At 47.1% G+C, this 23,407-nt stretch overlaps 1 protein-coding gene and 1 long non-coding RNA gene across 4 annotated transcripts in view; one reads left to right on the top strand and one right to left on the bottom strand.

Annotated features, from left to right (window-relative positions):
• Nucleotides 1-23,407, top strand: part of BCL2 (BCL2 apoptosis regulator) — a 171,269-nt gene that overhangs the window by 123,915 nt on the left and 23,947 nt on the right. The gene's annotated exons all lie outside the window — the stretch shown is intronic.
• LOC121481812 lies at nt 934-3,844 on the bottom strand. 3 transcript variants are annotated; one of them, XR_005985426.1, is made up of 3 exons: nt 3,373-3,844; nt 2,037-2,271; nt 934-1,608 (listed from the first exon to the last, which is right to left on the bottom strand). It is a non-coding gene; the product is annotated as an uncharacterized LOC121481812 (long non-coding RNA). The 3 variants fall into 3 exon arrangements; XR_005985427.1 differs by having other exon boundaries at nt 2,092-2,271; XR_005985425.1 differs by having other exon boundaries at nt 2,096-2,271.

Genomic DNA, 23,407 nt, shown 5'->3' with positions numbered 1-23,407 from the left:
GTTGCAACATCCATCAGACCCGAGTGTGTCTGGGCTCCTTGAAGGTGACCTGCAGCTGTTTGGATAAAATTCTAAAATCTTGTTTGTGAGATTCTCGAGCCTTGTTTTACAATCGGTCTTCTTGGCAGAGAAACCAGGAAGTTTTACTTTCCCAGGATCCCAGGCAGGTAATTGTTTTCCCAAACTGCATTTTAATCTCTGATGGAAATGGACATTTTTCATGTTGAGAACCTTCACCCACATCTATAAACCGTTTGTATTCACCCCGCGTGTTGGGAGAAGCCAAACAACCCTGAAACCCGATTGCAGAATGTCCCTCCCTGGCCCTAGACATATTTCCATCTCTGGTTATAATTTAGGGCCATTTACATTTCCTTTTTTTTTTTTATAAGATTTATTTATTCATTAGAGAGACGGGGAGAGAGCATGAGCATGAGGGGCAGAGGGAGAGGGAGAGTCTCCAGCAGGCTCCCTGCTGAGCGCAGAGCCCCACAAAGGGCTCCATCCCCCAACCCGAAGATCATGACCTGAGCCAAAACCAAGAACCGGCTCCTTAACTGACTGCACCACCCAGGCACCCCAGGGCCATTTACATTTCTAACCAACAGTTATGAGCCTTTTAGTCTCTTGGAATCTTAGAGTGCTTTCCTGTCAAGTGACTGGCCATATCCAGGTGGCACATGATCTCCTAAGGATGACAGTTGGCAAACTCTGTTACTTGGTGCCATTTTTAAGCAAAGTAGCATAAGCTGTAATTAGCTGGTAGTTTATGCCAGTTTATGGGTGTTTTCTTGGCCCCCAACCTCCTCCTGATTTGTCCCGAGGCCCCTTGCTTAGAAAACATAGTCTGGAACTAGGACCTCAGAGGCCTTGGTTCTCTTCCCACCGCCCCCTCCAGTCCCTGGGACCGTGAGCTCGGAGAAGTGGCTCATGACCAGATAGCACTGTTGAGTGCTGTGCACACACCCATGAGGCTGGCATGGTGGTGCTGTGCTTTGAAGAAGGACGGGTGAGTTCGTTTTATGTCTTGTCTCTTCCTGGAGGTAGGGAGAGCATGCTACAGGGAGCACCCACCAGCCCTTCCCTGGTGAACTGTCCATCTGCATGCAGGTCAGCTTGGAAGCCCAACTCCTCAGACATATCCTGCGCCCTGCTTCTCCAGCCCCCTGAGTGCCACTTCTTACCCCAGAGTCCAGGGCTCTGTTTCCTGAGGGTCATTAAAAACGTAAAAGCCAAAACACTTGAAGGGAAAAGCTTAACTTGCCACTCAGTCTTTATTAGCCATCCACAAATAGCCATCTGTCCGGCTTGGTGCTAGGTTCTCTGACACTGCGGAGGTCCAAATCCAGCTTGAAGCATGAGCCAACGTCCCAGTCTCAGGCAGTCTTCCACAAATGCCTGGGGAGGTGGATGCCAGAAGCACGGTGAAGTAGGCCTGTGGGGCTGCATGGAACTCGTCCATGGTCTCCTAAGATGGGCGTTGAGAAGGAAGAAGACGGGGCTCCCCAGGCTGAGTGGACAGCGTGATGGTGCAGGGCTCAAGGCGGATGCTCAGAGAACTGCAAGGAGACCCTCTGGCAAACAGCCACAGAGTGGGAGGGCCTGTGCCTGCAATCACAGGCCCCAGGTTAGGTTTGGGGGGTTTTTTGGTCAAGTGTTCATTTTATGGCGAGGAGGCTGGTAGAGGGGAATTAGGTGGGCGCTGCAGAAGTATGGCTGAAGAGTTAGCACTTCATCTGCCCTTAGGAAAGGCATGTTTGGTATCTGAGAGGCCCCAGCAATCGACTGAAGTCTGGGTATTCCTGTCCTTGGACATACCTACTGCTCACTCACTCCTTCACTAACTCATCCACTCGTTATTTCACTTACTCCTTGACTTACTCATTCAATCAGCAAACATTTCCTGAGCAAGCACTTCCTCACACTGGACACTGCAAGGCAGAAAAACTTCCTGTTATCAGCGACAGCAGGAAGGTTCTAGAACCCTGGTCCCCAGGTGCCTGACCACCCACATGGGCCCCCTAAGCCTGCCTCACCTACTCAGTGGGTCTCTAGTGTCAGAGAGGTGTCAAGGAAGGATGAGAGACAGACCCACTTTTCTCAGGCTGGGTCTCATCATCGTGGAAAACGCTGATTAGTCTGCAAGCGATTTTATTGCAGGGGTTCTCTATACAGTCGATTTGGTTCCCGCCATTGCTCTCCATCCTAATAAAGTAATCTCCTGCTGGTGGACTGTGCAGAATGCTGACAGGAGCAAACTGGATGCCTCATCTGGGAAGGTACACAACCAAACGATCGTGGCAGTAGTTGGAGCCGAAATGATTTTTTAGCTTTACCTTTGCTTGAAAGTGCCACTCACAACTGTCACCTCCCTTCCCATCATACTAAGTCCCATCTCCGGTATGAGTGCCTCCCATGTCTCAGGCTTCGAAGGATCCTGGTGAGGCTGGCGCCACTGACCAGCCCCCAGGTCACCCTGCTTTGAGACGTGCAAGCCCCGTAGAGAGGTTGAGAGCAGGGGTCACCTGTCCCTCAGGCTCTGAAGGTGTGTCTAAGTCAGTAGACTGATGACTGATCCCAGTAGCTTCATTGTCTCATGTGGCATGGATGCCAGGCAAGCTAGGCTCCCCAAGAACATTTCTGGACACTTGCAAAGCAGGAGGAGTGGGGAGCAGGGGTCAGAGAATGTGCTTTGAATCTCCTCTCCTCTCTCTAATCTCCAGAGAAGCAGACTCATGAGGGTTATACAGCAATGAAGTTATCAGAATCCAAAACACATCTAAATCTAAAATAAGTATCTAAAACATAAAATCTAAAACATACTTAAGGAAATAAAAGACAATAACGAGAATCAGAGGACTAGAAATTATTAAAAAGAATTAAATGTAAATCATAGTTTTAGTAGCCAGATGGTTCAGGCCACCCCTCAACTTCTCCAAGCCCAGCTTCCTCGCCTTTGAGTTTCTGCTTCATCACATTGGCAAAACAGGTTTAGCACCATTTGGGACCTCAAATAAACTAACCGGGGCTGGAAGTCACCTGGGATGGCCCAGCACAGCTGTGCCAGTTGTTTACAGCGAGCTGAAGTCTGCTCTGATTGGCCCGGGTGCATACCATGCTGGCTGTTAAATACTTTGAATTCGACTCCTGGAAATAATTTGTGTGAAAGAGTTTGCAGATAGAATAGCACACTGTTAGCTAGCTTAACTATGGCATTTGGGTAGCTGCCTTCTCTGAGTCAAACTTAAAAATACATTCCCCGTATACATTTTTTTTCATCAGCTGACAAATTAATAATCTTCAAATTGGCTTATATTCTATGAGGCTCAACAAAGGAGAATTACTGCAACTCTGAAGCTTAAACATTCTTACCCGGTATTTTCCATGAGTGCTGGTGACTTGGCTTCCTGAAGATCCAGGGAATGAAACGTATTTGAGCCTTGGAAGCTGACGGCAGGACCGCTCTTGTCAGGCATTCAAATGAAGAAGGTTGTATTTGAGGAAGGTGACTCTGGACACAGCATGGCAGGCTTCTGTAGAATGCCAAGGTCTCCCTTTGGTTTGTGGTTCAGTGCGACATCTTAGGTGAAATGGCAGGCAATAAACATTTTTAAAAGGGGTGGGCTCTGCGGTTCTTAATGGAATTCCACAAAATTAAATGTGTGTATACAATAAATACTCGTATTGGTGTCTCTTTGAGAATTGAATTAAAGCTATGTGGCTTCTCCCCAGAAAAATTCACAAATACAGGAAATTTAGCCTACTATTTTCAGGGAATTTATGGATCTCCAAAGCTGAAATTTCCTAATAAAGGGTTTTTGTTAACGCACGGGCAAAAACCCTAGGTCTCATGTCCCTTTCTTTGCTAAGATTCTCGTTGTGTTTTTCTCACTTAAAAAGAAACTGCAAGTCAAATTTTATTATAGTCAATATTCCACCATAAATATTTCTTTATAATCATCACTCCCTGAAATTTCTCAGCTCATTTTGTCAAGACTGTACCCAATGATAAAAAGGTCTGGTACAGAAAAGTGGTTTTGTGTCGTTATTATAGTTCATAGGAGCAGGGTTTGATATATAATAACAGGAAAATTATTATGTGGACGTGCATTAATTTATTTCGAAGCTTAACTCCAATATGAGTAAATGTTTTTTTCATTCCTCACTGGTACAGGGTGGAGATATACTTTTTTCTCTCAATTTGTTTTTCCACATCTATTTAGGGCAACCAAAATAGGAAAGCTACCACACAGGTCCTCACATTCATTTCCTCCACCCATTTGCTGTGCTCTGTCCCAGGTCTGATGAATATAACTTTTTAAACGTGTCATTTATTTTTATTTTTATTTTAGCCTAACTGTCCCTTTAGAAACACCAAGGGAAAATATTTTTAGCTTAACTAAGAAAACAAACATGTTTAAACAAGTAACACCCAAAGCATTTAGGTAGAATTGGTGTTTTTGGCATTCCGCTGTTTTAATGGTGAGCTGGTAAGATACAGGCAGCAACAGAATTTTTTCTCGATCCCTAGGTGTATGACTTTCTTTTGGAAATAAAAACAAAGAGAAGAACTGATAATGACTTTTACGTGGGAACTAAACTTTCTGTTGTTTTGAAAGGTGTTTGTACGCTAGATGATACGCTGCCTTTTTTCCCTCCGTTTGTAATCACTATTTATAAACATCCTGTGCAGAGCCAGTGGACAGGCAGATAGATCATGGTGCACGTGAAGGAAACACAAGCCAGGAGAGAACAAATGCTGAGTCCAGCCTCATCCATGCTCCTTAAAGATAGACTTCTCTGCCTTCAGGATCTCATAGGAGACTTCTTAAATTTTCAGGTAGAACTAATGGTTTAAAATTCATCACTTCTTATTTTGGTCTTGACTCTGAGGGTAGGATCCTCGACCCCCTGAAGATCTGAGGTGGGAAAATAATATTTTGCTTAAAAAGCAAGATCCATCTCACCAGTTAGTTCTGCGGGGTCAAACAGCCTGAGCATCTTTAATGTCTGTGTTGTCCTTGCTCAGTGAACAGATGAGTGTGGGGGGTAATACTTGTGAACGAATAAATAATATCCAGTTGGAATAATCTGTGCCTTTATGTGTCCGCGCAACGATAGGTTGGTTAAAATTTTTATTTTATTACTTATATTTATTATCGCTATCTCCTATAATTTGAAGCATGTTTGCCATCTATAGTTCTTCTTGACGGTTTTCTAGTTTCATTTTGGCCTGTGGCGTTGGATAGCTCTTTTGTGAGTGCTCCTAACTAGTCTTTTTTTTTTTTTTTTTTAAGATTTTATTTAGTTATTCATGAGAGACACAGAGAGAGGGGCAGAGACACAGGCAGAGGGAGAAGCAGGCTCCACGAAGGGAGCCCGATGTGGGACCCGATCCCGGGTCTCCAGGATCAGACCGTGGGCTGAAGGTGGTGCTAAACCGCTGAGCCACCAGGGCTGCCCTTCCTAACTAGTTTTGTACAAGAATAAGTGACGTTATCAATCTGTTGGTTGTTGCGAGTGGCATCCCTTCTCATCTCGTGATTATAAGTGCTTTTCTCTTGCAAGCCTCCTGAACCCTGTTGGGACCTCAGTTGCGAAGCATTTTCATTACACTTTATCTGAATTTCTCAGAATATCCTAACCTGCTAAACCTCGGCGGTGAATCAGGCTCGTTCTCCACGTGGGAACAATTGCAGGCAGACACTATGAAATGTATTAGCAGGATATTTAAATCCTTTTATTTCCTAAAAAGTTTAAAAGGCCAGATCTTTGAAATTAAGGTGTCTGCCCTTTTTTTTTTTAAACCTCATTAGGCTGGCATGGGGACTGAATCTTGAGAAGTATAGTAAACTCTAACTGTTGGCAGGGCGGGAGGGCCACATCCCACTTGGCTATGAAGACATAGGCAAAACAGGGTTTTTAGGCTGAGACAAAAAAAAAAAAGTTCACTCTGAATTCAGAATAGAAGAAAACATTAACAGAAAAGCCCACAGAAATTCAGTTTATAATATGCTATTAACATCCGAAGGGTGACTTAATCATTTTCTAATCTTCTCCCAAAAAAGGCTGTTAGCAAAAGTTTCTGATGAAAGGGTTGTCCTCTGATTCTAAGTTCTTAGAAGAAGGGACCTGATTGGTACAATTCTCTCTGTACCGATGCTGAGCCAACTGCCAACAGCAACACAGTGACCTTCCATGACTAGTCCGATGGATTTCATACCGCCTTTCACGTTATCATCTCTACCTGTTTCATTATGTACAGAAGTATGAGTGAACGAAGGTTTCCAGGGATGTGGGTGGCTTCAAGATTTGAAGAGGATGGGAGGGGAAACATGTAGCAGGACAAAGAAGCAAGGGAAGACTCCAGAAAGGAACCTGCCTTACCTGTCACCTAACCCAAAATGACTGTGGGTCTCACGGTGTTAGTGGAGGATTCCCTCCCACGTGGGGCCGGGGGCTGGGCCTTTTCTCCCTGAACACCACAGGTGGCAGAGTGGAGGCAAAACGTAATGTGGTTCCATAGAGCTGTGCCAGGGGAAGCAAAGGTTGTGAACAATAATTCAAAATAAAAGTAGGGCCCAGGTGCCCAAAGTATGAATTGCGAACATCGAGCACTTCCTGCGCATGGGCCCCATTCCAGCTGCATGCCATTTAAAACCTAGGTTCCCAGTTGCCACCTCATCTGCTCGTTTGTGATTAGTTCTGTGAGTTCTTGATTCTTGATAATAATATTAATAGCCAACACAGAGTACTTACCATGATCCAGATATTACATTAAGCGTAGTACATGTAATAACTCACTTAATCCTCACAAGGATGGAATGAGGTAGGTCCTGTCATCATCCCCACTTTACAGATGAAGAAACTGAGGCACAGAGACACATTTAGCACCCTGCCTAAGATCACGCCCTACTTTGTGACTGACCCAGGGTGAGCCCCATGTTTGTGTTCTTAGCCACCACGTCAGGCTTCCTCTCAGGTGATTATAATCATAATATAGCTATTGATTATATGAGTTTACATTGAAGAATGTGAAGGAATATAAAACAGATCATCACTGTTCTCCCCAAAGATGAAATTTAAAAGAGGATTAAAATTACCTTGCTGATGTGCACTGGTATCTATCACTAAAAGAAAATGCAACTCTTGTCTGCATTTAACTTACAAAACAGGGACTTTTGGGTGGCCCAGTGGTTGAGCATCTGCCATCGGCTCAGGTTGTGGTCCTGGGGTCCTGGGATCGAGTCCTGTATCGGGCTCCCCGCAGGGAGCCTACTTGTCCCTCGGCCTATGTCCCTGCCTCTCTCTTTCTCTGTGTCTCTCATGAATAAAAAAGTAAAGTCGGGATTCCTGGGTGGCGCAGCGGTTTGGCGCCTGCCTTTGGCCCGGGGCATGATCCTGGAGACCCGGGATCGAATCCCATGTCGGGCTCCCTGCATGGAGCCTGCTTCTCCCTCTGCCTGTGTCTCTGCCTCTCTGTCTCTCTGTGTGTGACTATCATGAATGAATGAATAAAATCTTTAAAAAAAAAAGTCTAAAAAATTAATTTAGAAAACAAGGGCTGGTTGCTTCTGACAGCTTCACAGAAACCCACCATGGAATCAATTAGGGAATGAATGTCACTAGACTTCACTGGGTGCCCGCCTATGCCTGTAGCCCATGAGGCCCTTGTCCGACTTTAAGAATGCACAAAAGGCAAACCAGAACATTTCCTGAATGCCTGATTTCAGAATCAGGCCTATTGATTCGCTGTTCTTGAGTCAATAAACAGTTCAAAGCAAAGAAAGTTAAGGTCCCCAAATAAAGCCTGCTCAGTATGTATGAAATGGTGTTTACATTCAGCTGTTTGGTTTGGGTTCTGGTAGAGAAAGCGCAGTAACCATTGGTCCACAGTGTTTCTAGATACCATCCTCAGATTACCTTTCCTCTTCCCATGGATATGCAGACCACCTAAAAAGTTCTGACATTCCGGGAGGACTTTTTACTCAACAGAACATGAGGGAACCTTTGGAAATTTATGCTACAGAGGCCAAATTTACCAGTGAGCGGAGCTGTTTACATTTCCCTCCAATTGGAAACAGATCAGAAGCTTTAGGGCATTAGAAAATGCAAGCTACATAACAAAATTCTGAGTTCAAGCATTTCATGGATTTTTGGCTCTTGATGTCAGTTATGGATGATTATAACCCTGGTGTGATTCTCAGTGCAGAGTTGGCAGTCTCTCTTAGAACAGCAGCCAGCGGCAACAATGACCTCTAAGACTATGGAAATGTACCCTCACCTCAGCCTTTGGCCTGGGCAGCCAGGCCCAGGACTGAAAGGGTAGCAGCTGCTGGGGTCCAAAGAGATTTACAGGTTCCTGGCAATGAGGGAAACAAGCGTGCCCTTGAAAAGTCCTCTGGTCGGTCCTGCTGCCTTTAGGCAAAACCACCCAACCATCCCAGCTAGACGAGAACAATCCTGTCTTAAGACCTGCAGAGAGTGAACTGCAAACTCCCTTTGTCAACTTTCACTTTGGCAAAATGATCTTTGGTAGCGAGGCTGTCCCAGCAGCAGGAAGAGGAACCTGTCTTAGAAAGTTGTGTGATCTAAAATGTTCTGGAGATACATGATAGATAGATAGATAGATAGATAGATAGATAGATAGATAGATAGAGGGAGGGAGGTAACAGATAATGCGAAGGGAATGAGAGACAAAGACGGAGGCAGAGAGAGAAAAAATAACCATGAAAGTTAGATAATGTCCAACCAGTGGGACATATGAGAAATATTTATTACAGAATTATATGCCAGAGGAAACCCATTTGAAACCCTCCTTCATGCTCCTAGAGCACTTTCCACATACCTCTATCATCCCTAGCACCTTATTGTGTTGCAACATGAGAATTTGTTGGCCGTTGATCTCCCTGGCTGAAATGTGAGCTTCATAAGGCAGGGGTCCTATCTTATTCTTGTGTGTAGTCTCAGCATCTAGCCCAGTGCCTAGCTCCGTGGAAGGGAAGGAAGAAGGAAGGAAGGGAAGGGGAGGCAGGGAGGGAGCGAGCTAAGTTGGTCAACCAATATGATAAATAAATTCAGATCCTTGAAGGAGTGCATTAATCCTAATGCTTCAATCCTTAACTTTTTCCCACCCAAACTTAACCTATCCAGTGTCCCATTCCCCCCTCCATAAACTGTAACACTCAAAGTCAATATGATTATATAATCTGCCCAGGATTGGAAGGATTTGTTAATACTTATCTCTGACACCTTTCTAAGAACGCCGATTCATTATAATGCTGTTTGGCTCTGAAATTATTTCCCCCGAATATATTTCATTTGAATTCACTGTTTATACATATACATTTTCCATGACCTGGGTGCTATTGCATGGTCTTGGCCAGTGAGAGCTGGTGTGACACACTGCAGGGTGTCTTCTGGGTCAGTGACTATTAGTGTACCTTATGCAAATGTTCCCAGCCAGTGCATCGTCTCTGTATACTCTGTCACCAAGTATGTTGTGTTGTCTGGCTCTCTTTCTACTGTTGACACACAATGGCTGACAAGAGGTGTGGGAGTGCAAACACCAGCTCCCAATGCCATCAGGGGAAGTTAAGGGAACTGGGAAAAGGCCAGCTGCTAACTTATTTAGGCTTGCTGGGAAGTCCTGGGTGTCACCAAGGTCCTAGTCTGGAAGGGTTGCTATGAAGGGAATGGGAGCTGCAGGCATGGTGTGACTTTGTGGGGATTTTAGGGCAATGGAAAGTGACAGAGTATGACACTAGGGACATCACTCCCCAGGGACCTCCAGTGTTTGATTGCCTCCCTCAGCCAGGCAAGATATGCATATATCAGCACTGCCCCTCCAGAGCTCCTGGCAGCTAATTGTTTGGAGTGACCCCCATTTCTTCCCAGATCCAAATCCTCTCATCTTTCAAGGCCCAATCCAAGGTTCGGCCATGTTTCTCCTCATCTAGAGAATATTCTTCTCCTTCCCTTAGAGCTGTCTCTCGCCTCCTCAGCACTTCTTGGCATCCCTCTTATCATTAGCTTTCTCTCTCTGGGGCACTTTATTGGGCTGTGTATAAAGCCCTGAGTGCCCACCACAGCGCAGACCCTTTCTGCAGAGGCTGACCAGCTCTTCACACCAGGGGCCAGGCACTGTGTCTTGTGGGCCTCCAAGCGCATCCATAACCCATGTTGGATTAAGGCCCCTGACAAGAGACTTGCTCATATGTAAACAGTACAGCCGGTAAGGTGATCTGACACGAGGACTCTGCCCATCTGGGGCCTTGGTTTTTGCTAGTAACTGTTTGGACCAATCAGACCCTTCCTGGGAGTCATTACTGTTTTTAACATTGTCATATAGCTTATCTGTGCTTTCCCTTGGGCTGAGGTCGTTTTTATTCCTTCAGTAGATCATAAAGTCCTGGGGGAGGAGGGGTGCAGAGTCTTACCAAATTCTTCTTTACTCGCCCTCTGTACTGGGGCTCTTGGCGTTCAGGAAATGTTGAGCAGGTGAATATGACGCACATTGGCCTGATGCCTTCAGCCAAGGAATAGACTCCTCTCGTGCCTTCTTGTCAGGTTCTGCAGCCAACTATGCAAGAGAGAGGGGGATCAGAAAGGTCTCTCGGCATTGCTGAGCAGTGTAAATTGGGCCACTGAGCAGGGGAGTGGAGGCAGCAGCAGCAGCTGGCCAAGGATGTGGTTGGAGGGATAAACACAGAAGATGCCTGTGGGCTACCCAGGCCAGAGAGGTCTGAGGCTTGGGGTCTGGAAGATGGGGACAAAACAGTCCTAAAACAATGAAGACAGAGCCAGAGACATGAAAAGTGACAGTAGCAAGTCTGCAGAGAGGGACAGACATGCAGAGATACCAAATGATGTTCATCCGATCCGGAACAGGTCTGCTGGTGCTAGTCAGTGTGAACTCCTGCTTCCTTCCCCGGCCGGGGGGGAGGGGGGGATCCTCAGCAGCAGGGGTTGCATTTTGTTCACCTGGCTAGGCTCGGGGGTCCCGCGGGACCTGCATGTGGCCAGGCACGCAGTAGGCTCCCCGTCATGGTTTTTAACCTGAGCTGAATTGATAAGAGGATTTCACAGCCCATCTTGACAATATATCCAGAGACCTACCAAGGTTTTGATCGCCTTGAACATTATGAGATTCTCTCCCTTAAATCTGACTGTGCTTTCTTGACACAACTTAAATCCATTTCCTCTCCAGTGGCTTAAAATGCATGGGATGGTTTTTCAGCCATTCGGAAAGAAGGAATGCTGTGTATAAAGCCTGGATTCAATAAAGCCAGATTAAAAAAAAAAAAACCCAGCTCTTAGCATCTTCAACTACAGACACTGGTCTGGGCAGGGCTTTTTGCTTTATTGAATCCAGCTGAATAGCTTGACTACATTAATAATGGGGCTGCATTTCCAACCACTGCCTCCCAGTCTTTTCCCCTAAAAGCCTTATGGTACTTAAGCAACTGCTAATACATGAATAATTGCTGGTGGCATCATTTCCTGCCATGATTTGACCACCAGGATGAGGTTTTTCTTCTTGTACCTAATCTGGAGTTCTCAAGCCTGCCTTGTGTGGCCTTGCAAGATCATATTTAAGACACAGTAAACAAATCCAACTGCAGCTATGAGTTGGGCCGTATTGAGTTTCTGTGTTGAGAAATTACAGATTTGGGAAGACTCTATTGGGTGTATAAGTAATATTGGTCTGAAGGGGGATCCTACCTCCAGGTTTTCCAGGGGTTTGAACCTGGTATTTCCACAGAGCTTGGGTAGCCCCATTTTGTAGGGTCCCAGGATGGACTGGTGGAGTGGTCTCCCTGCACTTCAAAGAAGATGCTGTCTATTTAGCTCCCATTGTGCCATACTTCTTTTTGAAGTTTCCATGGTAGAGGACATCTAATCATTACTTCTCTTTACATGGGCCTTGAGTGATGGTGGCTTTTAGTACACGTAAGTGCAACAAGGTATCCGTGTAGAGGACAGGCTGCTGAAGCACAGAGCAGGAGCAGGAATGCAGCCTCCAGGAGCACACCCACATGGCCTGTGTTCGAATTCAGCTTGGCCACTTTTTACCTATTAGTTACCTACTCTGCCTCTGTCTCTTCTGTGAGCAAAGTGAGGATGATAGCACTACTGACTTCCTTGGGTCCAAATGAAGTTCAGGTGAATTGATGTTTGTTAAATGCCTAAATTGATGCTTGTACACGGAGCCACATAAAGGCCTCTTACTGCCTGTATTTGTCATTTTGTTGAGGAGTCAATGCATTTATTCCCCTCCACACAGCCTCCGACTAGGATGAGCAGGAAAGCCTGCCTTTCAGCTGGCATGCAGCCACATTTAACAGAGGGCTAAAAATTAGGCAGACCTTGCCTCGTACTTTTTGTGGCAAAAATAAGATAATATTCTTTCTTCTAATCTGGAAGCTCGACTTGCCCAGTGCTGCGGGCTAGGCACTGTGGGGATATGCAGAGTAGAGTTCCTCCCTCCCCTCCTCAGAAAGCTTGCCATCAAACTGAGGAAACGGGACTATTAGGTAACCAGTAGCAAAATAGAACCGGGGGAGCGGGCATAATGAAGTATCGCAGGAGTGGAGGAGCCGTACGTGGTAAGATAGCAGGCAAAGGAGTTTTTAGATTTGGTTTAATAGAAAAAAGGAAGTGAGAAGGAGGTAGGAAACACTATCTAGAGTGCTGGGCAGCTGTGTCACCCGACGTCCTTCCTGCCACAGTCATGTCCCTGAGCTGGGCCTTGCACCTTCTCCAGTGATAGGAGAATAAAGACAAGCTGGAGAAATAAAAGCATGTTAATATATGGGAGTTATCAAGTCAGACCACAGCAGACCCCAGGAATGTTTTTCTGTTTTAGAAGTGAAGATCCAGTGGGTTGTGTGCATGCATGTGCTTGTGTGTGTGTGTGTGTGTGTGTGTGTGTGTGTGTGTGTAGGGGGAGAAAGAAAGAGAGAGAGAGCGAGACCGAGCGAGCTCTACGTCTTTAGGTCTAAAATCTACAGGGACAGAAAGAACCAGACCTCAGAGTAATTTTTGTTTATGTGGATCTTCATCGTATTAGATTTTTATGGGCTTTTCTCAGAGCTTCTTGAGAGTCTGCGAATACAAAATAAGTTTATTGGGTCATTCGCCTGCCTCTTTCCTCCTCGGGACCTTTTATTTTGTCTCGCTGGATGCTGGGCCTTGTTTCCGCTGCAGGGCCCATCCCGGGCCTGAGTAAGGAGCAAGCAGCACCCAGCAGCTCATCTGTATCATATCGCTCAGCCCCTGCGAAGCGAAGGGGAATAAACAGCACGTGGGAGGGGGGAAATCTGTGTTCTAAGAACTGCTTTGGTTTACACATCTATAGATACACTTAACCAGCGCTGTGGGTCACATGTACCGGCTGGTGAAACTGAGCATGACTCACTTTTAAATTACTCATAGAGCAAGAAATATGTTTCTAAAAGCCAGCGCCGTTGGCTTACACACGGAGCCGGGGGAGTGAGCCTCATAAAGCACTCGGGCCTCCCGTGACAGCTGGCGTGCACGCTGCATCTGGTGGGAATAAGGGGTGCCGGGCCCGAGGCTCTTTGCCATAATGTTATATTTGGAGAATCTCCATCAGTGGAAACCCCTGTCTGGGGGGGCAGTAGGTGCTTAGGGTAGATTTTCAAGTTAGCCAGTATTTCTTTGTAATTGGCACCAGAACTCTTGATATAGGCCTTCAGTGACTCCGTCCCACGGTGGGGACCAAACTAAGTGAGCCTGAAGTATGGACAAGTATGTCCCTTCAACAAGAGGTCAGGTAGGGAGAGGCCAAGGAGAGAAAGGTCTAACAGCGATCACGAAGTATGAAGACTTCATCTGAGTCTTGAAAGGTTTAGTTTGTTGTGAAAAGGAAGGAATTCCAGGCCAAGCAAGATGGAAAAACCATCTGACCGGAAAGAAGTAGATGGGACAAAGATTGCACCCCCAGTTTTTCTGTTGGGAGTCTAAATTTTTTTGACATAAAAATATGTATAGACAAGACAAGAGAACAATCACCAAGGGAGCCCAAGGCACCGCTTGCTAAATTGGTCCAAAGGAGGGATTTCACCAAATGCAAATGAACAAAGAACAATACATGTGACTCAAAATATCCGTTATGCTCTTAGGCGAGAGGGTGTGAGGCAGGGAGGTGACCTTTGAAAGGTTTTAAAGTTGTAAACTTTTGCAACCACATTGTTTTGATTGCTGGGGGATTTAAGAAAGGATTACCTCAGGGTACCATTTTGGAAAAGTGATTAAAAAAAACTACTTCCTGCATAATATTTTAGGATGTTTTTTATTCTGTTTTTGCTTTGAAGACCTACAACCTGAACGTCCAAGAAGTAGCTCGGCCTCCCGTGAGACACGAACACCCAGAGGAGTAGAGGCTCCTGCTCCATCTAGTTCCACTCCTGGCCCCTCTGCCAGAAGTTTGGTTCACTGGAGCAAGGGTGCCCCCAACTCCCACCCCAAAGGAAGTACACTGAGCCTTGGTTTTGCTCCCGGCCCAGCCCCTCCCTGCTTGGACAGGCCAGCAGAGCAACGCCATGTCAAAGCACTGTCCCTTACCCTGGGCCAGACATTCCCTGCTGGTCTCTGAAATTTGGGAAACAGGAAATGTTAAGAAAATTTCTAATTTGCCTGGTCATGTGAACTCCCCTTATGATGTTGCAACAGAATTTTGGAAAGGAGTGCTGTGCTCTGAGCCGTGCTTGCACCCTCCTAATCAGAGAGCATTTGCTCCTTTGAGACTGGTAGATTTGACTACTCAGCCTCAACTTCCCTCTTTCTAAACATGTAAACCCCGATGCCTAAAGAACAAAACCAGAAAAACCCATGCAATGTGTTACATGATCAAGCGCCGGCCAGGTTGCCAAGAGGGGCCTGTGTGCCTGTCCCTGAAAAGCCCCTTGGCATTTAATAAAAGCACCCATCCCTGCAAACGTGTCTGTGCAGGCTCACACGCTGTCCTCAGAACCTTCACTACCTGTGTTTGTAGTAGATGATTGATGATTAGCATTTCTTCCCACACATTTGGCTTTGATAATCTCCACGCAAAAACATTCAGATGCAAATAATTTAAAAACAAAGTGGCTTCAAGGGATCTTTCTGGGAGGATGGAAATGTTCCATATCTTGATAGGGGAGTGGGTTCTGGGGGTATATGCTTTTGTCAAAATTCATCAGACGGTACTCAGAAAACATGCTCATTTTGCTGAATGTAAATTATACCTTGATGGGAATTTTTAAACTAATAAAGTGGCTTGAGTTTTTAGAAAAAATTAAAAGCGGGTGTGATGTAAATGATCCCATCAGGGTCCACCAGCAGAAACTAAAAAATGCATCTATGTGGACTGTCCCCATCATGTGGGCGATCTTTGCAAGGTGAGCACATTCAGCCCGGCTTATAGACACCACAGCTGGCTTGTGCATGCGTCTGTGTTTTCATATGTGGGTTGGGTTTTTTTTGTTTGTTTTTTTTTTAAATCTTTATGTCCATTTTTGTTTGCTTCGTTTCCCTATTCAATTGGATTTTGTCTTCTGTTTCCCAAATATGATTCCCCCACGGTACCTAATATCCCAGGCCTTCAAGAAGTGAATGCCCAATAAATGACCACTCGCCCCCTGAGGTGGAGTGCTCTCCCTCCCCCTGGAACACTCTACTGAAATTAGCCAGTGTGTGTTGGCCCTGAATGCCTCTGTAAAACTGGAAATCGAAAGGAGAAATATCCACACTTGTGCTGGTTTTAAGAAAATTGCCAGTTCCCTCTGCTTCTAAAAACATCCACTTCGGAACTTACTTTGGAAAAACTGCTTTTGCCCAACAAGAAGAAGAAAACTTGTACTCCCTGAATAAGGATATGTATTTTAAAGCAAGAAAACAGAGTTAATGATTATGTCTGAATGTGGGCGAGTGGGGGCAAAGGTACCCTTGCCTTTCCTCTTCTTCATGGCAAATCAGAGCAGGTGCAGAAATTCCCACAAATTATACTGTGTCAGTTTACAGGTTTGTATACAGAGTTTCGTGTTTGTTTGTTTGTTTTTCTGAAAATTGTTCTTTTGTCATCATCTCATCTTGAAACTAGAGAGGAAGGGAATGGAAGGGCAAATTGCTAATATCAGAGGCTTCTGGAAATTCCCCTTTTATGGTACATGAGTCTTTCTTAAGAACAGTTCTCTTTCAGTTGTATTTTTGTGAGTTTGGTGAAAATCACTCTGCCCGGCCCTGCCTCTGGTTTACTTAAGCATGATCCCAGCTCTCTGCAGAGCCATTGGGCTGCCTGGACGTGGCTGAGAGATGGACACCTGATTGGCACTGCTTGAGGGTCAAGGGCCCCATATAGGTGCTCTGTTTTAAAGTAGATCAGCTGAGCATGCATTTATATTCACATGACTCGAAATAATTAACTTATCTGGGATCTTTTATAAACCGATGCATCTCACATGACTTAATGACTCACCGCTGCCCGTATGGTGGGCAAACAGGCAGCCGTATAAATATTCTATTGGCATTTTGTGTCAATGTGCTTGATCAGCTCCGATTATAGCCTGGCTTAATCAGAGCCGATTGAGCTATTTTCAAGTCAGTGCAATGCCAGCTTATTGAAAAGCAAAATGCTTTTTCCCCCACATAGCTTCAGAGGATGCCTTATTGAAGATGGTTGTAGGCCTGGCCTTCTGGTGCGGGGACAGGCTCATGTTGGAGGTGCCCGCAGGCGGACAGGGCCAGCGTGGGGCCGGCATGGGGCCAGCAGGCGGAAGGGGTCCTTGGAGGAAGGGCAGTCTTGCTGCTCCCAGGACTGGCTGGCAGTCTGCCCGGGGGCGCTTGGAGGGCCCAGCACAGACTGATGCTTGGAATGTGAGGAACAGCGTGTGACAACCAGTCCCCAAGGTTGGGCTTCTAGGGACTATGCTAATTAGCAGAGCCCCTGCTAGGGTCAGGTCATTGGGTGGCCAGGTAAACAGTATCGGGTTATTTCTGCACTGACAGACGGAAGCTGCGTGCTAAGGCCTTCACTGCAGACTTGCTCTTGGCAGTTACTTATTAATTACACCTCAAGGCACCGCTAGGTTAGACAAGAAAAATACTCCTCCAGCAGCTCTCTCTCTGACTTCCTCTCCACTGCTCCAGCGTGGGAAACTGGGGAGACCTCCTACCTGGGAGCTCTGAGGACGGCCAGCCTCCCAGGCCGCTGGAACACACAGCCTGTTGCCTCCTCCCAGGAACCCTAGGTACGAGGCCAGGTGAGTTTAGACCCAGTGGAAGCTTTTCTTGTGAAACGTCTTGCCTTTTGAGTTTCTTTTTCCTGCTACACTGAGCCCTCTATATGTTTGTTTTCTTTCTAATTTTGGCTTTAAAAATAAAAGAAAAGAATGTTTGGGTACAGGGTAAAAGTTTTGTCATATCCAGACTGGAAACTCCCTCGTCACCCTGAAACCGGACAGGTGCCTATTTGTTTCTCTGTCAATAAACAGTGTGTGCTTCACCCAGAAGTCAACTGCTGGTAGCCACAGTGGACACGGGCCTGTGTCAGTGTTTGAGAAGGACCGAATGGCCCCGACTTAGGAGCAAAGCCTGCCTCACCCCTTCTTTTTTTGATCTTCTGATAGAGACCACATAGTGTTCTCTTCACGGTATTTTGATGGCATATGGTGTATAAACACAGGTGTGACCTTTACACCATGCACAGAGTTACAATATAATAAGTGAGAGAAGATAAAACCAGCTGGAGTTGAAGATTCAAGCTGAAAACAGCTAATATGAATTTCCCCTGAAAAACAATGTCACAGAGCCTGGCATAGGTGTCTTCGAGGGGACTCTGTTCAGTTGCCCCTTGCATGGTTTTACAAACCAGCCCCAGGCAAAGGCTTTCCAAGAATTAAGCCCGATCTTGAGGTACAGACCTACTTGGTGACACCCTCTGAGGATACCATCTGGGACTGCCCTCCTGGTGACCGTGTTCCCTCCTGCCCCAGCTGGATGGGAGGGAGTGTTGGGAACTTTGTTTCGAATGAGGCAGTGATGTGTCTGCTCCTGGCTTCTCTCCTGGCTGGCACTTCACTTCTTTGGGACCCCCGTTTCCTCACTTCGAAAATAAAGGGCTTGGAACCATTCCTGCAGCTTCTTACATTCTGGATTTTCTGGATGGAGGCTCTCCCTGGAAGCCTAACACCATTTGGGTACTTAATTCCTGAGGGGGAAATAAAAGGCAGTACCACAATGAACTTAATTGTTTATTTGTGCAAAGTATTTCTTATTTGACTCCAGCACTTGCCATCTAAATTTGAAGGTGGGTGGCCCCAGATTCCTGTTCACATAGGTGGCTGCTGTGGCTTTTCCTTGCTGAGCAGCCAGCTCAGGGGAGAGGAGGCGGAGGAGAAAGTGGAGAGCAGAGTGTCCGATGTTTGTTCCTCCACCCAGAGCTGCCCCTGCGCAGACACTTTCACCTGAACCTCTGGTTGTCCAGGAAGTCAGGACTCTGGGCGCAGAGCCCCTTTGGGGTTATGAAATGCACCGGTTTACAATTCATGCGCAGAGCAAGAGAGGGGCCCTCAGATCAGGACGTGGGCCTCTATAGGAAGCCTCTGTCTCTGTCTCTCTGCGAATGTCAAGTGGACGGGCAGGTGGACATGCGGCATTCTTGCGGTGCTCAGGTGAGGGTGAGGGGGTACGTAGAGCTCTCGGCATTTGGGGCGGGCCTCCCAATACTCTAAAGTGGGGCTCCTCAACCTGGATGAGTGTGCCTTCCAGGGAATAGTCGGCAAAGCTGGAGATGGTTTTGGCTGTTCCAGCCAGGCAGGGGTTTTTATTTGAATTTAGTGGGTAGAGGCCACAGATGTTGCTAAACATCCTACGATGCCCTCCCCCAAGAATTATGTAGCCCCAAATGTCAACTGATCGCAGTGCTAAAGCTGGCCATATTTTCTAAGTTGAAAGCACTGGGTTGGGGCGAATGGGAAAAGCTATTTGCAATTTCTGCTCCCGAGGGACAATCCAAGGCCACTCTGCTGCTGGACACGGGACTTCGTGTTAACCATAGCTCCCCTCGCTTCTCTGGCCCTCCCTGCCTTCTGCCCTCTCAGCTTTTCTTTGGCTTTTTTCTTTTCCTTTCTTTCTCTCTCTTTTTTATTTTCTATGTTTGCTTCTTCACAAGCTTCACGAATATTAACTGGGCATTCAGTAATAAAATGGTTTCTGGCCTTGAGAAATGCCCTCAGGCAAGACAGGGAGAACAGAAGTCCCAAGAATGCTAAGCGCAGCCTACCTGGGTCACAGCAGTGGCCCCTGGGGGTTCCTGGGAAACTGAGGGTGAGCCTCTGCCCTGCGAAGAGAGAATGAGGGGAGGGGGTCAGAGGAGGGGGTGTGACCAACGCTCCAGGAAAGAAAGGAGGAGAGGCCCGCAGGCCTCCCCACAGTGGGTGCTTGTCTCACCACCCCCTCACCCCACCTGCTTGTCCCCCTCTCTCTCCTCTCAGCCCCTGTCCTGCTCTTCCCTCTACACACTAACAGGGGGCAGCAGAGAGCAGCTGAAGAGCCTATAGCAACAAGCCCCAGCTGGGAACCGTCCTGTCACCTGGACTCCAGAGCGCCCCTCGGGTTCCATCCCGACAGGTTGATGCCCTGATCCCTCCTCCGGCAGCCACCCTCCGCCCGGGAGAGCGCCCCCACCCAGCACCCGCACCTCCCGCGCCACCCTGGCCGCCGATCCTGTCCTGTCCGGTGACTCATCTGATGTTTCTGACTTGCTGTGTGGTTTCTCAACCTTCCGAGCGAGGCTGTTTTGCCTCGTCCAGCTGACTGGCCGTCCCTTGAGGCGAGAGCTGTGCTGAGAGCCCTGCTGTCTGCCCCAGGCCCCGGGCCAGCGCTGTGTCCCAAGTCAGTGTTTAGGGCCACGATCGATTGCGGGGGGGGGGGGGGGGCCTGCCCTCTGCTCCTGCCTGCTGTGTCCCCTCGGACGCGCCCTTGCCCAGCCTCACCACCAGTGCCATCACCCCCTCGTCCTTATAGCTGAAGGACTCAGGCTCTAAGGTGTTAGACACCTGGGCCAGGATCTTAGAGCTATCAAATAGGAGGCTGGGAAATGCAGCAACATTCAAGACCCTGCCGCACCCCAAGTCACGTCCTGTCCCACCCGGGTCCGGTGACTCCCGTGTAACCCGTAGTAAGTCCGCCTTCCTTGAGCACCACACAGTCTTTATAGATCGTGTGCTCTTTAACTCGTTTTAATTTTGATTCATCTCTTTATTCCCTCGGCTGACACCCAGCTTCCAGCAGGTGTCGGGCACCAGCAGGGCCCACCAGGACAGAGCCGAGGGATGCAGCGGCCGGCAGTGAGCAGGGACGAGAGTCAGGGGGAGGTGATGGGGCTTGGGCAAGAAGGGCTTCACGGAGGAGGTGCTGTGTGAGCAGAGTGTCGAGAGGCACGAGGATGTGGTGTGAGCCGGGGTCAGCTGGAGATGTGTGGTTTCGGCTGATGCTACCAGCGGTTCCGTGGAGTTTAAGGCTTGAGCCGGGTGTGACCAGAGGCGTGGGATGGGGCCACTTCACTCTGAGGGTCGTGGGGAGTCACTCAGGGCATTTGAGAGAGAGAGAGGACTCGATCGTTTGTGGTTTAGAGGGAAGCCTGGTGTTGACAGATGAAGAGTGATGCAGCCGAGGAAAGGGACCCGGCCTAGAGGACTGGAGAGAGGAACCATCCTTTGAGCAGAGAAGGCAGTGACAGGTGTGGATGGGGTGGAAAGGGGAGAAGTTGGGACTCACTTCTGGGCTTCCCACTAGGTTGTAAGCTGCCCAGGGGCTGACAGGGTTTGAGAGGCAGGCAGATTTGGGGAAGGCTCAAGGAGTCCCCTTAATGAGTGCATTGGTCTGAGATACCTGATGTATATATGTGGATACATTTGCTTCTAGATTAGGGTTCGGTTGCATTTGCTCATCGGGCAGCCGTCGGCCGAAAGGGCCGGTAGCAAAATTGTAGCTGAAATCAAGGAAGAGAATGATGTCTCTACTGCATGGGGGTGGCTGGTCCCCTGAGTCCATCTCTCGGAGCAGAATAGTACTGCGTTATCTGTGTCCCTAAGGAATGACCTATGGTTGCAGGGTTCAGGTATGTGATGAATAAATTATTTTCTTCCTCTCTGTGCCATTGAGAATTACGAATATCCCCAGCTTCCACACTCAGGCTGCCCCTTTTCCGGGCTGCAGCTGATTTTTAAACGTTATTGTCCTGTGGAAGGCTCCTCTCTTCTTGTCTGACTTCCTCTGGATCTGCCATTGGCTCTTTAAAGTATCCAGCTCTGCAATGGAGCATTCCAGGCAGGGGCCTCATGGTTGAGTGTAGTCAGACGTCCTTTCTGCCGCTGCTGAGGACCAGGCTGGCCTTCTGCACTGAGCTCTGGAGGCAGTAGCTTGCACTGACTCCAGAACTCTTCTCCAGAGCTCCTCACTGACTGCTCGAAGGCATCAGGTCTAGTTTGAAATTTTTTTAAGGAACACCTTGACTAATGATGTTAGAAAATCAGATCCTAAAATCAAAATCAAGCCCTGCAAAGAGAAATTTACCAGCTTCGCACTTTGGATGTTGCTGTTTTCATGTGTGTTATTTCCTACCCCCTCCTTATAAAGAGAGTCCCTAGAAAAGGGACCTCGGGATCTCTGACAGTTAAAGGGAAAGACAAGAGAGGAATGGAAGGGAATTGCAATTACTAGATGCCAGGTGCTTCACAGAGATCACTCACTTAATCCTGATGATGTCTCTAGAACTTTCCACATTTTATGAATTAAGAATTGGAGGCTTGGAGAAGTGGAAGTCTAGCTCTCACGTGAGCTAGACTTAAGTTTTCCAGGAAAGAAAGGAGAACAGGGAACTCCTCCAACTCATTGACATAGCTAGTAATGTGCAGAGTCCAGGTTTGAGCCCAGACTGCCTTATTCTAACACTTGTGTTCCTTCCCTCCATCAAGCTTCATCCTAGAGGGGTGGAAGGAGGAGGCGCAGAATCAGAAGCTGAGAGAGGTTGTTTCTCTGGGAGGGAGAGCTGAAGTTGTATGGGTATGCTAGCCTCTAACATTCCCTGCTGAAGGAGCCATTATCCAATAGGTAGAAAATACCAAAATTGAAGACCCAGTGAGGCATTCTCACCTGACCAGTGTACCATAATGCATACTCTACAATTTCCCCAAACCCAAGTAATTATGTGTTCTGGTAAGAAAGGAGTCTCTAGCAGGTGGTGAGGACAGGCACGAGACTTTTTTATTTTTATGCCTCCTGGGAATACTTTTCACTTTATTGTTTAGTAGTAAGAACATTTAGGGGCAGCACTCTGCAGATAGATGGGTTGGCTAGTTTGACAAAAGCCCTGTGCACAAATTTAAGAGTAGATTTCATCATCACGACCCCTTCGGACCTCAGCCCAAAAGCAAAATCTCAGGCATGTAGATGAATTTGGGGGGCAGGTTCTTACCCGTTGATGACAAAATCTTTAATTTTAGAATCTCTTGGAAGAGATCTGTTTTGAAAATTTCAAGCACCTAGAATTGGGTACACACGGAGTGTTGTTGCCAAGTGGTGGCTCTGCTTAGCGAATAAATGACCACATCAAAACCCCAGGCTCAGTATGGTGTGCTCCGTTTCTGGTCCCATAACAGTTACATCAGTTTGGTGTCAAATGCATGTTTCTAAAGAAGCCGAACATTGTTTTTTCTTAGTTAGATAAACAAACTCCTTGATGTCTATTTATAACTATTTGCTAGTGAGTCTCTTGTAAGCTGTACCAAGCGGTTGGAACATGAACGAGATGTTTTGCAGGTTGGCCGTTGAATAAAGGCTGTTTTGATCAGGGTCTCGGTATCTGCTACCCAAGCCCCTACTTGCAGTTCTGAGTTAGTATTTTTTCAGAATGTCATCCAGAGCTGTCCTGCCAGCTGCTGTAGATTATATACGTAGAGAACTGCTACAGGTTTGCTCCTTCCTGTGAAGGAGCCTGGCCTTGAGAATTAGCCAACGGGCCCATTTAACTCTGCTTCCTAGCTCATTTATCCAAGGGCTCAGGGCACCACTGAAAACCTTCATATAACAGAAAGCCAGTGTTTGGGGGGCATTTGGTTTCAACTTGCTTGTGTTTGAACATTTATATTTATAATAGTGCTAATCTCTAAGGGACTCAAATCACATTAAGAGCTTTATCTAAGGCTGCCAAGGAAATTAGCATGTATCCACATGACTGGGAATGATGAGAAATTGGGTTGGGCCTACAGAAATTTAATAAGCTCCGACTTTCATTTCAATTATCTTTTCCATGAGATTTTGTTTTTAAACCCACGCAGTCAGGCCTGAGGACACACTTCCCCCTCTGCCTCCGGCTCAAGCTGTCACCCTCACCCCAGCCCCT

Source organism: Vulpes lagopus, chromosome 24 (genome assembly GCF_018345385.1).
Source record: "Vulpes lagopus strain Blue_001 chromosome 24, ASM1834538v1, whole genome shotgun sequence".
Taxonomy (NCBI): Eukaryota; Metazoa; Chordata; class Mammalia; order Carnivora; family Canidae; genus Vulpes; species Vulpes lagopus.
The sequence above is the reverse complement of the archived record's forward strand: the minus strand, read 5'-3'. Positions and strand labels throughout refer to the sequence as shown.